The following is a 9,878-nucleotide window of genomic DNA, read 5'->3' on the forward strand; positions in this document are numbered from 1 at the left end:
GCGGAGGCTGTTGATCATTTGTAGCAGTGGAGACATGTTAGCAGGTTTTGCATCTGTTGTTCTGGCAGGGTCTGATGCCACTTTGAGTTGATGTGTCCTGGTCAGTGAGGAGCTTGCTTTCTGATAATGAGCTTGCATTTTGCTGTGATGCTGGGAGTTCCGTTCCCAAAGAAGAGCTCTGTGTGGCTCAAAAGCTCATCTGGCTCAACAACATAAGTTTGTCCAATAAAGATATTACCTCACCCACCTTGTCTCCGTAATTTCCTTGGGACTGATATGGCTACAACTATACTAAAAAAAAAAAAAATAATATTTGTTTCTGAAGTGTGGGAATATCTTGCTAACTTGGCAGATGGTAGTGTGAGAAGCTGAGGTGTTTAGGCTTCAAGGACGGGCTAATTAGGCTGTGAGCTGTGTCGTGAGATGCTGGCCTTGGGCTGGTTCTCATCTGCCAGTAGGCCGTAAACAGGATAATAAATCAGAAGGTTGTACAGGATGACAATTATCCAATGAAGTTATAGCTGTGCCTGTGTGTATCTTATTAACCAATTAGCAATTGCTTGATTGCTTGCCATAACTGTATATAAGAGTATGCTGGAGAGAAATAAATGACTTTGCTACCAATCACATTGATTGTTGGGTTCTGTCCATGCCCGCCTGAGAGGCACTGAGACGCAACAAATGGTGACCCCGACGTGATTCGAATCGAATGATGATAGTGTCGGTGGCCTAGTGTCGGTGGCCTGATCCAGGCGGAGGAGCTGCGGCGGGGAGTGCTGGAGAAGCCCCCAGGCGTCCGAAAGGAGAGGCGCACCTGAGCTCAGAGGTGAGCGGCTAAGTTATGAGTACCGCTGTATCAGCTGAAGAAAAGATAACACAGAAGCCTTTATTGCACATTATGAACCGACAGGGGGAAAGAATCTCCCCTGCTGCACTACCTCACTTATTAAGGAAAGAGGGGGAGCTGGAGAGGCTCCTCCTGACCGCCCTTCGGGCACAGGATGAGGAGGTGCTCCGCTGGAAGCGAGCCCTGGACGGGAAGACGTTGGAGTGCACGGCGCAGGCAGAGGCTCGTGCCGTGGCCCCGGAGGTCGTTTGGACCTACAAGCGAGTACGTTGTTTTGGCAGGAGCCTGGAGAAGGCGTCCTACGCTGGCTGGTCTGAGCCTGGGACAATGCCGAGAAAACCATTATGCTTTTCCGGTATGAGCGGCAACAGCTGGGTGTTCTGACACAGGATTTACAGATTAAAAGAAGCCAAGCAGGGAAGGAAAAAGAACAGAATGAGTTAGCCGAAGAAAGCTCATTCTTTTTTGGCCCTGGTCAAGGACACATTGCTCACAGCTAAGACTTGGCGGACAGCCTAGACAATGTGGGGCTTGATTGGGCCCAAAAAAGCTAATGAGAGCTGCAAAACCCTGCCAGGCACTAACGGAATGTGTTAGCTGTCTCTTCTCACAGGTATGGAAGAGCTGCCCAAAGATTCTAGCAGCCCCCCCCCCCACTCCTTGGAACCAGGAGACTGACTGCCTGGACCCATGATTCTTACTGCAAAAAGACCACTTCACATCAAGAGAATTTTTCTACTGATGATTGGCCTATATATATATATATATATATTAGCTCCATTGTGCTTTTAAATAGCAGGAAAAAAGGACAAAGTGACGTGCTAGCTAACCTCTCCCTTGTCCGCTGCAGCCCCCATTGTGTTATTGGATTTTTTTTTTTGAAAGAAGCAAAACCACTACAGAATAATGTCCTGATAATTTCCCCCGTAGAAGCTGAACCACGACGGTGCTGGAAAAGAAGAAAAGACACTCACATCATTGATATTGCCAAAGTCCAGAAATTCCTGACTAAAAGGACATTGAGAACTGACCCTGGTGAAGAAACAAAGGATTGTACACTGGCAGGAAGAAATTTGGGACTCCTGCTGAGAAATGTGATATTAATTGGATTGTAAATGATACTACCCCCCCCCCCATTACTAACCCCAGTTTTCTAGAGCTTAATTGTTTTCTGTTTTTAGAGTATGAGAAAACTCAGCCAAAAGGTTTGTTCTATGTGACCCAAAGTATCTTTATGTAAAGTGCTTTTGTTAGCCTTATTAGATTTTTGTAAATTTTGTGTTATGTGCTGATTATTGGCAGTTGTAAGATTGCTTGATACTAGATGTAGCCTATATTAAAATAGACAGGCTGAAAGTAGATGTTGTAATTAAAGTTATATGCATGAGAATGTAGCCCCCACGGTGGGAAAGTACAGATGACTGTTCACAGAATACCAGAAGGGTAGGGGCTAGTTAAGAAGCACAGCCTCCTAGCTAAATTGGTTGTGGAATAAGCTAGTGTCCATGGACGGAACGTTTCTGCGAGGAAAAAAGGATCGGGCCCAGGCGGGCAGGCAACAGACAACAAGCTTGGAAAACTGGTTGGAAACCTTTGAGGGTGTAGTGGATAGAATAGGTAATTAAGCACAAGCATGGGGCTTTCAAATATTCAGGAGAATATTTGGAATGGTGATTTGGATTAGTAAGTGGCTGTTGGAAGACAAGCTAGTAATTTTAAGGAGAGTAAAAAGTTAATTCTGTGGTTGCTAGAGGGAACAGCAGTTGAATTTTGTAAAGATGCTAAAGAGTAAAGTTTTTGGTGTTTCTGAAATGTTTGTAAATAAATTTAGGCAAAGAAATTAGTTTGTAATTGTTTGGCTATAAACAATTTTGTTGCATTAGCTGAAGAATGTATATAGTGCTATGTAATTGATATTGTATTAGGCTTAAGGGCATATAAGTGGTGATGTTTTCCTTTAGTGTTTAAAAGTAGAAGTTAAAAGTAAGAAACTTTAAGCTGTTAATAGCTTTGAATTTAGAAGCAAGCCAGGATGCAACTGTATTACTGTAAATGATTTAACTGATGAAGTAATTCCCCTGTTTCGCCTGAAATCAATAAGGGTATTTGTCTATTTTAAGTAATGATTGATTGCCCAGTAGGGGTAGACCTGTTTTTGTTTTTTAGATAATTAAAGCAAATTAATGCCAGCTGCACAGTATTTATATACCATGCATTTACTAATAGAGTTAAAATTTATGTTTTGTGTTCTATGTTCTGTCTTGTGGTGTTTGTTTTCTGGCCAGAATTGTTGTTGTGTTGTTTTAGGGAAGATTTTTATGTGGTTACATGGTGTGTTTTCTCTAGGACCGCCCCCCCCCCTCAGTGTCAGTTTGATCACCTGACACATGAGGGATGAATTGGTAACAGAAATTTGTCACAGTTTGGTGAGCAATAGAGAATGGGGGAGCCCTGCAGAATTTACACCATCTATTTGTTTTACCCTTGTTATTTTATGTTTGTTTTGTTTGGTGCTGTTGGTGTTATGTGTTAAGAATTGCATGGTTATAGGTGAGCCCTATAGAATAAGGAAATACTATTTGGTTCTGGTTTTGTTTTAATGCTAGGGATGCTGTGTATTTTTGCTGCTTGCTTTTTGTATTTTTGCTATTTGTGTGGCCGCCGTTGCTGTTGTGTGGCACGCACCTTGGCGGGACCCTCCTGGCCCCCTGGGCCACTTATGTTACCTGGAGGAGGGATGTATAGGTAAGAGCAGGGCACTGCGGAAGATATTGTTACGGTTTAGTTAGGCAGTTGGTGTTTTTATTTGCCTTTTAGTTTTGGTTTGTAATAGATTGTAGTAATGTGATGCTATGAGCTGGGAATATCTTGCTAATGCCTTCCCCTTTTTTTTTACTTTGAGAAAAGGGGGGAGATGTGGGAATATCTTGCTAACTTGGCAGATGGTAGTGTGAGAAGCTGAGGTGTTTAGGCTTCAAGGATGGGCTAATTAGGCTGTGAGCTGTGTAGTGAGATGCTGGCCTTGGGCTGGTTCTCATCTGCCAGTAGGCCGTAAACAGGATAATAAATCAGAAGGTTGTACAGGATGACAATTATCCAATGAAGTTATAGCTGTGCCTGTGTGTATCTTATTAACCAATTAGCAATTGCTTGATTGCTTGCCATAATTGTATATAATAGTATGCTGGAGAGAAATAAATGACTTTGCTACCAATCACATTGATTGTTGGGTTCTGTCCATGCCCGCCTGAGAGGCACTGAGACGCAACACTGAAGATGGCTGATCTGTGTCTAAATGCACAAAAGAAGCAGATTGATTGTATAGAAAGATATTTTTGGATAGTCATTTTTCAGACCCTCACTTGCAACAACTTCAGGCAGCAAACTAGAGACAGAATTTGCAATAGAATACATGCACAGAAATCTTACCTCGTGCAAAAAAAAAAATCCTATTACAAGAGTTAAGCAATCAGAATTTGGCCCATAGAGCAGAAGGTACATTAAGAAAGACAAAGCTTAACCCTCAGCAAATGAATTACATTGCTGCAAAACAACAAAATACAATAAATGATTAATTTTAGTCAATGACAATGCTCACAATGAACTTGCTTTTGTTGTTTATTGGTACAAACTACTGAATAGGTAACTGCGGAAGTCCTGATGTCACTCAAACAAAATACAAGAGATTTCAGGGTAGAGCCATAAGGTTTAAGTGATACAAAATGGGAATGAGACTTTTTGACTCCTTTCCTTTTTTCAAAAAGACTCAAGCCATCCTTTTTCATAAGCCCCACCCCTCTGATAGAGATAGGTGCCCAAATTGAGGCTCTGATCTCTCTTAGCAATTCTTAGCTGTGAATCTTCTCCTAGAGTTAGGTATGTATGCTGTTTTTGCAAGAAGCTTGGGGAGTGGGGGAGAAAGAGAAGGACTTCCCTCACAACTTTTAGCCCAGTGGCTAGGCTACAGGAGACCCCCATTTCAAGTCTTCCCTTCACCTGAGGGACAAAAGGTTTTGAACAGGGATTTGCCACCTCTCAGGTGCATGCGCCACAGAGCAAAGAGATATTCTGATGTGAGGCTCCCTCAGTCTCTCCAGTTGAAGTTGTTACACTGTGGATAAATAATGAAAAAGTCATTGGAACAGGATCCTGGGTCTCCCACATGCTGAGTGAGTGTTCTACTCACCAGGCTATAGAATCATTCTTGTGATCTCTCTCTTTCTCTTTCTGGCCTAAATTATTTCTCCAGAGTGCAACAGTTTCAGCAGTAGAGACTGAGGGAACCTCCTTTCCCCCACCCCCTGATCAGAATATCCCGTAGTTCTATGATTAGGGAACTCACCTGAGAGGTGCTAATCCATATTCAGATCCATTCTCTCCCTCAGGTGGAGGGGGGACTTGAACTGAGGATCTTCTACATCCCACGAGTATCCTAGCAACTGGACTAAAAGTTATGGGGTTCCCTCCTCAGCTGCTTTGTATGAACTCACTTGAGAGTCCTGATCCAGTACACACCCTCTAAATATGCCTGCTTGATCAGGCCCTGCACACAACTCCAGTGGCCACATACCCACCTTTCCCTTGTTTGAGAGTTACTCTGGAGTTTAGCTGGGAGATAAAGTAACAGCACCTAGAGGGAGGCAGTAGTGTGCATTTTCACAGGCAGAACCATAAGGAATCTTTTTACTACAAAAATTCATGCACCAAGTGAGTTTAAGTGATTACATGATTCAGTGGGAGTTTTGGGCATTGCATTGGTGCTGAAACTGGGCCTATCTTTTTTGTGCAGCATGTTATGCAGAATTTGCAAAACTTCAAACACATGGTAGACTTTCCAGACAGTAATCTGTAGTGCATCTGCTGTACAGGTAGGCATATTGAACCGCTTTAAGTTCTCAATAAGTCCTGTCAATTAAAATATGAGGTGGAATATATATATGTCATAAACAGATCAGAGTTAAGGTCTCTTTTACCTGGAAAGGGTTAACAAGCTCAGTAACCTGAGAAACACCTGACCAGAGGACCAATCAAGAGACAGGATAATTTCAAATCTCTGTGGAGGGAAGCTTTTGTCTGTGTTCTTTGTTGGCTCTGTGTGCTCTTTTTGTATCTAAGAGAGGCCAGTCATGTCTCCAAGTTCTCCTGGAGTAGTTCCTACTATTCAATAGTGAGTATTAATTAGAAAGGCGGATTAGTCTTATAATTTGATTTCTACATTTGCAATTGTGTGTTTGCTGAAGGAAATTCTTTAATTCTGTACTGTTATAGCTTTTACTGAGAAAGAAAGGAGGGGGGATTCTCTCCAGAAATTGATAAGTTTAGACCCTGTGTATTGTTCCATCTGGGTTACAGAGACAGTCACTTTATTTTTATTCTTTAATAAATCTTTTCTGTAAAGGACTTGGTTGGTCTTTCCTTGGGTGGATTCTCAGGGAAAGGAGAGGAGGGGGGTATCCCTCTGTAGTTGGATCCCGGTATCTCTCCTAGGAAAAGGGAGGGGGGAGGAAGCCGGGGGAATGGTTTATTTCTCCTGGGTGTAAGAACTCCATGGATTTGGGGGTCTTGGGCTCCCCAAGGATTTTGGAGAAGGACTGTGTCCCAATACACGTACCTTATTGGGTAGTGGCAGCTTTTACCAGATCTAAACTAGGATCTAAGTTTAGATAAATTCATGCAGGTCCCCATATTGGAACCCAACAGCTCTAAGTGGGGGTGAGACCTATGACAATATATATATTTTATGCTGGATCTTGTGGATTGCAAATTACATATGCTCCTCAATGTCAGCTACAATCATTATCACTTCCAATATTAAGAAATATAGTTGCTAAATATTTTCAAAACTTGATATTGAGCTCTAATTAATAAAAAAAACATTTAGGACTCCAATTTGCACATAATTACTTTGTCACCATCTGCAGCAAAGTAATCATGATTTCAAAATTTGTGTTAGTACTCGTGTCTGAAATATGTTATATACATCTAGGCTATTTACATGCACATTAGTAGTCCTATTCTTGGCATCTCAGACATGTAAATGTTGCAAAAATGATTTCTGTTCCAATGGAGTTCCTCATTATTTTTTTCAATGAGAACATTTAATCATTTTCAGGATATTGGGGAAAACCAGCAATGGCACAGATATTTTCCTTGACTTTCCATTATTGTCAGATAGTTGTAAACAGGGTGACTAGCTCATGTAGTATAGTGTCCATGAACTGAGTAAGGCACCTGCATGTTAGCAAACTCATCTGTGTGTTATCCCTTGCTACATTTTGGAGAGACCAAAGGAGTGTTTTCTAGAGAATAGAGAAAGAGAAAACATACACTCATGCAGAACTGGAGACTGGACAGAATGTGCAGTAGTCTATTGATTGCATAAAGGTTGTTTTGCTGATTTGTTTTCATTAATATCTGTGTGCAGTATGACACACTGATATAAATACCGGTGGCTGCCAGTACCTCTCCTACACTAGAGCTCTCACCATTACAGCTGCAATGGAGAGAAATTTTAGGCAAAATCTGTTGTAGAGGTCTATGAAGATTAGTGAACTAGTCAAATATTTTAGGAGCCAAGAGACTGTTTTACAATTAAGGGGAAAGAATTTTTAATAGTTTTAAAATTTTCGGATTTTGCCTACTTAGCATTTGAAGAAAGTCTTTGTTAAAGACTCAATGTGACAGACTTAATAGAGGCCATCCCAGCAAGTCCTCCATCAAAACCAGAGTTGGCATGCTGATATTTCTAAGATGGCAAAACAAGTAGAGGGAGGGGGACCCTTCTTTATAAAAGAGAGGAGCAAAAACAAATTACAGGTTACCTTTTAAAATGTCGATTGGAATGTGCAAGTCCGTGCCTTCATTTTAAAAGAAGAGATACGACACTTTTAGTTGCCTTGTAATTGTCTCCTAAGGGGGCTGGATGTTGTTCATAAACAAACATTATTTCCCCTACCTGCAATAGCAGGGAATATCACGCACAGGTGGACAATCTGTGTGTGCCTTTACACTTAGATTAAGTGAAGTAGAAGAGAATACAGAGCCCTTTTAACATGCAGGAGATGAAGTGCTAGCACCAATGTCCCTGTCAAACAAATTACTAGTGACTTTTTTTCCCACTCCTGGGAATACAAATTCCTACTTCCATGAAATTTTTTGCCAGAAGTCAAGCTAAATTTTTATATTAGAAACTGCCAAGTGAATGACTTCTTCACTTAAGGCATGGCTACCAGTTGCAACTTAGAATTATGTTTCAACTGAAGTTTTTTCAAGATATTTCATTGTCATTAATCAAACATCTTATCTGTGTGAAGCAGTCAGACACGCTGCCACAATTTCAGCTGTCAACTTTTGGGTACAAAATCTAAGCCCCCATAGCATCTTTCAAAGAAAATTAACAGTACCAAAAAAAGAAAAGAAAAGGAAATTGAAGAAAAGTAGCTAAGAGCATAACTTAGCCCACACAACCTAGGAAATCCGGCATTTAAAGTATACCGTTTATAGAATCCATTTTGCTTAAAAATTACACGTTTTACCAAATGGGGAACAATCTCATATTCCACACTTAATATAATAAGGAGGGGAAATGGTGAGGTATGGACAGTTTCAGCCTTAATTCTGAATTTCTTTGGTTCTAGGACAACATAAGGTATGTCTACACAGCTAGAAGCAGACCGCTTGGCTTCAGAGTCTGTGCCTGAATGTTTACAGAGCTATTTTTAACACTGTTGTGTGAGCCTGAGTCTGTAGACCCAGAGTCTGTGATTCACCACCACCACGGGCTGTCTCTCACTGCACAGACTAACCCATAGTCTAAAATCAAAGACTATTGGTATCCTAAACAAGCAAACATCCATGCAGTGCTTGTCCTATAACGTCTAGGCCTGCAGAGCTTTGTGAACCTAAACTCAACATCTAATAGTGAAAATATTCTTACAACAAATCAAAAGAAACTGAACAGTATTTCGAATCAAAATACTGCTTCTGTTTGACCACTGATTTCTATATTCTGCTCAAGGTGAATCGTTTGATGGAAAGTATTGTCTCTGCAGTAATAACCAGTGTAACTATAATGATCAGATGTTCTCTATTGATGATATATTTGATGAAAACACTTTATTAAACAATGCAGTTAAGCTAACCATCCCCATTTGTATCTCCCATCTGCAATCATTTGTTTCATACTGTGCAATGTGGAATGCTTGTGTTGATACATCTCCATCTGGAAGATAAAGGGAAGAATGGCTGTTAAATAGCTCCCTTTTTAGATAAGCAATATTATTTCTGAAATGTTAGATGGAGACTGGATGCTAAGTTTCAGACTCTCATGTCTGTCCTGCTGTTTATTCTGCTCAACTAAACTGCATTTAAGCACACAGTTTGTTGGGAAAAAAACATCTGTCTCCTTCCCAAAATACAGATCACGGTAGTTACTCTTACATACTGCAGAATTCTTCATAATTTTAGCTATTTAAGCCTCACATATAAAGGATCCAAATGTGTGAAATTAGGCAAGCAGTATGAATCCACCTTTCTTTTTTGAGTGAGGTTCCCTACAGTATTCCACTGAGGGATATGCACATGCACCCGGAGCCAGAGCTTTTCAAAGCAGTATTGCTCGTCAGTCTGCGCATGCACCCTTGCACTGCCATGTGGTTTCGCCCAAGGTGATAAAGAGCAGGGCAGACAAGACCATGTCTCCAGTTCCTTCTCACCACCACATGGCCCGCGTCAGAGCTTCTGCTGGCCTCTTGCCCTTGGTGATGCATTTTCCAAACTTTATAGAAAAACTGCTTTTACTCTCGTTCATAGTTAAGATTTTGTTTTTACAGTAATTTTCTAGTTCCTAGAAGTTTTATAGGATTGATTTGGGATGCCGCTTTGGCAGTTTTGGGGCCAAACAATTCCCTCCCACCCACTCCCCTTCCAGCACCAGGATCTGGGTACTAGATTATGCCAAAGATGTCAGGATTCAAAGTCTGTGCTTCCTGCCCTTGCATGTTTCCCATCAGCAACAAGCTCCAGCACTGTA

The sequence above is a fragment of the Mauremys mutica genome, unplaced genomic scaffold (assembly GCF_020497125.1).
Source record: "Mauremys mutica isolate MM-2020 ecotype Southern unplaced genomic scaffold, ASM2049712v1 000424F_np12_subseq_321370:426627_obj, whole genome shotgun sequence".
Taxonomy (NCBI): Eukaryota; Metazoa; Chordata; order Testudines; family Geoemydidae; genus Mauremys; species Mauremys mutica.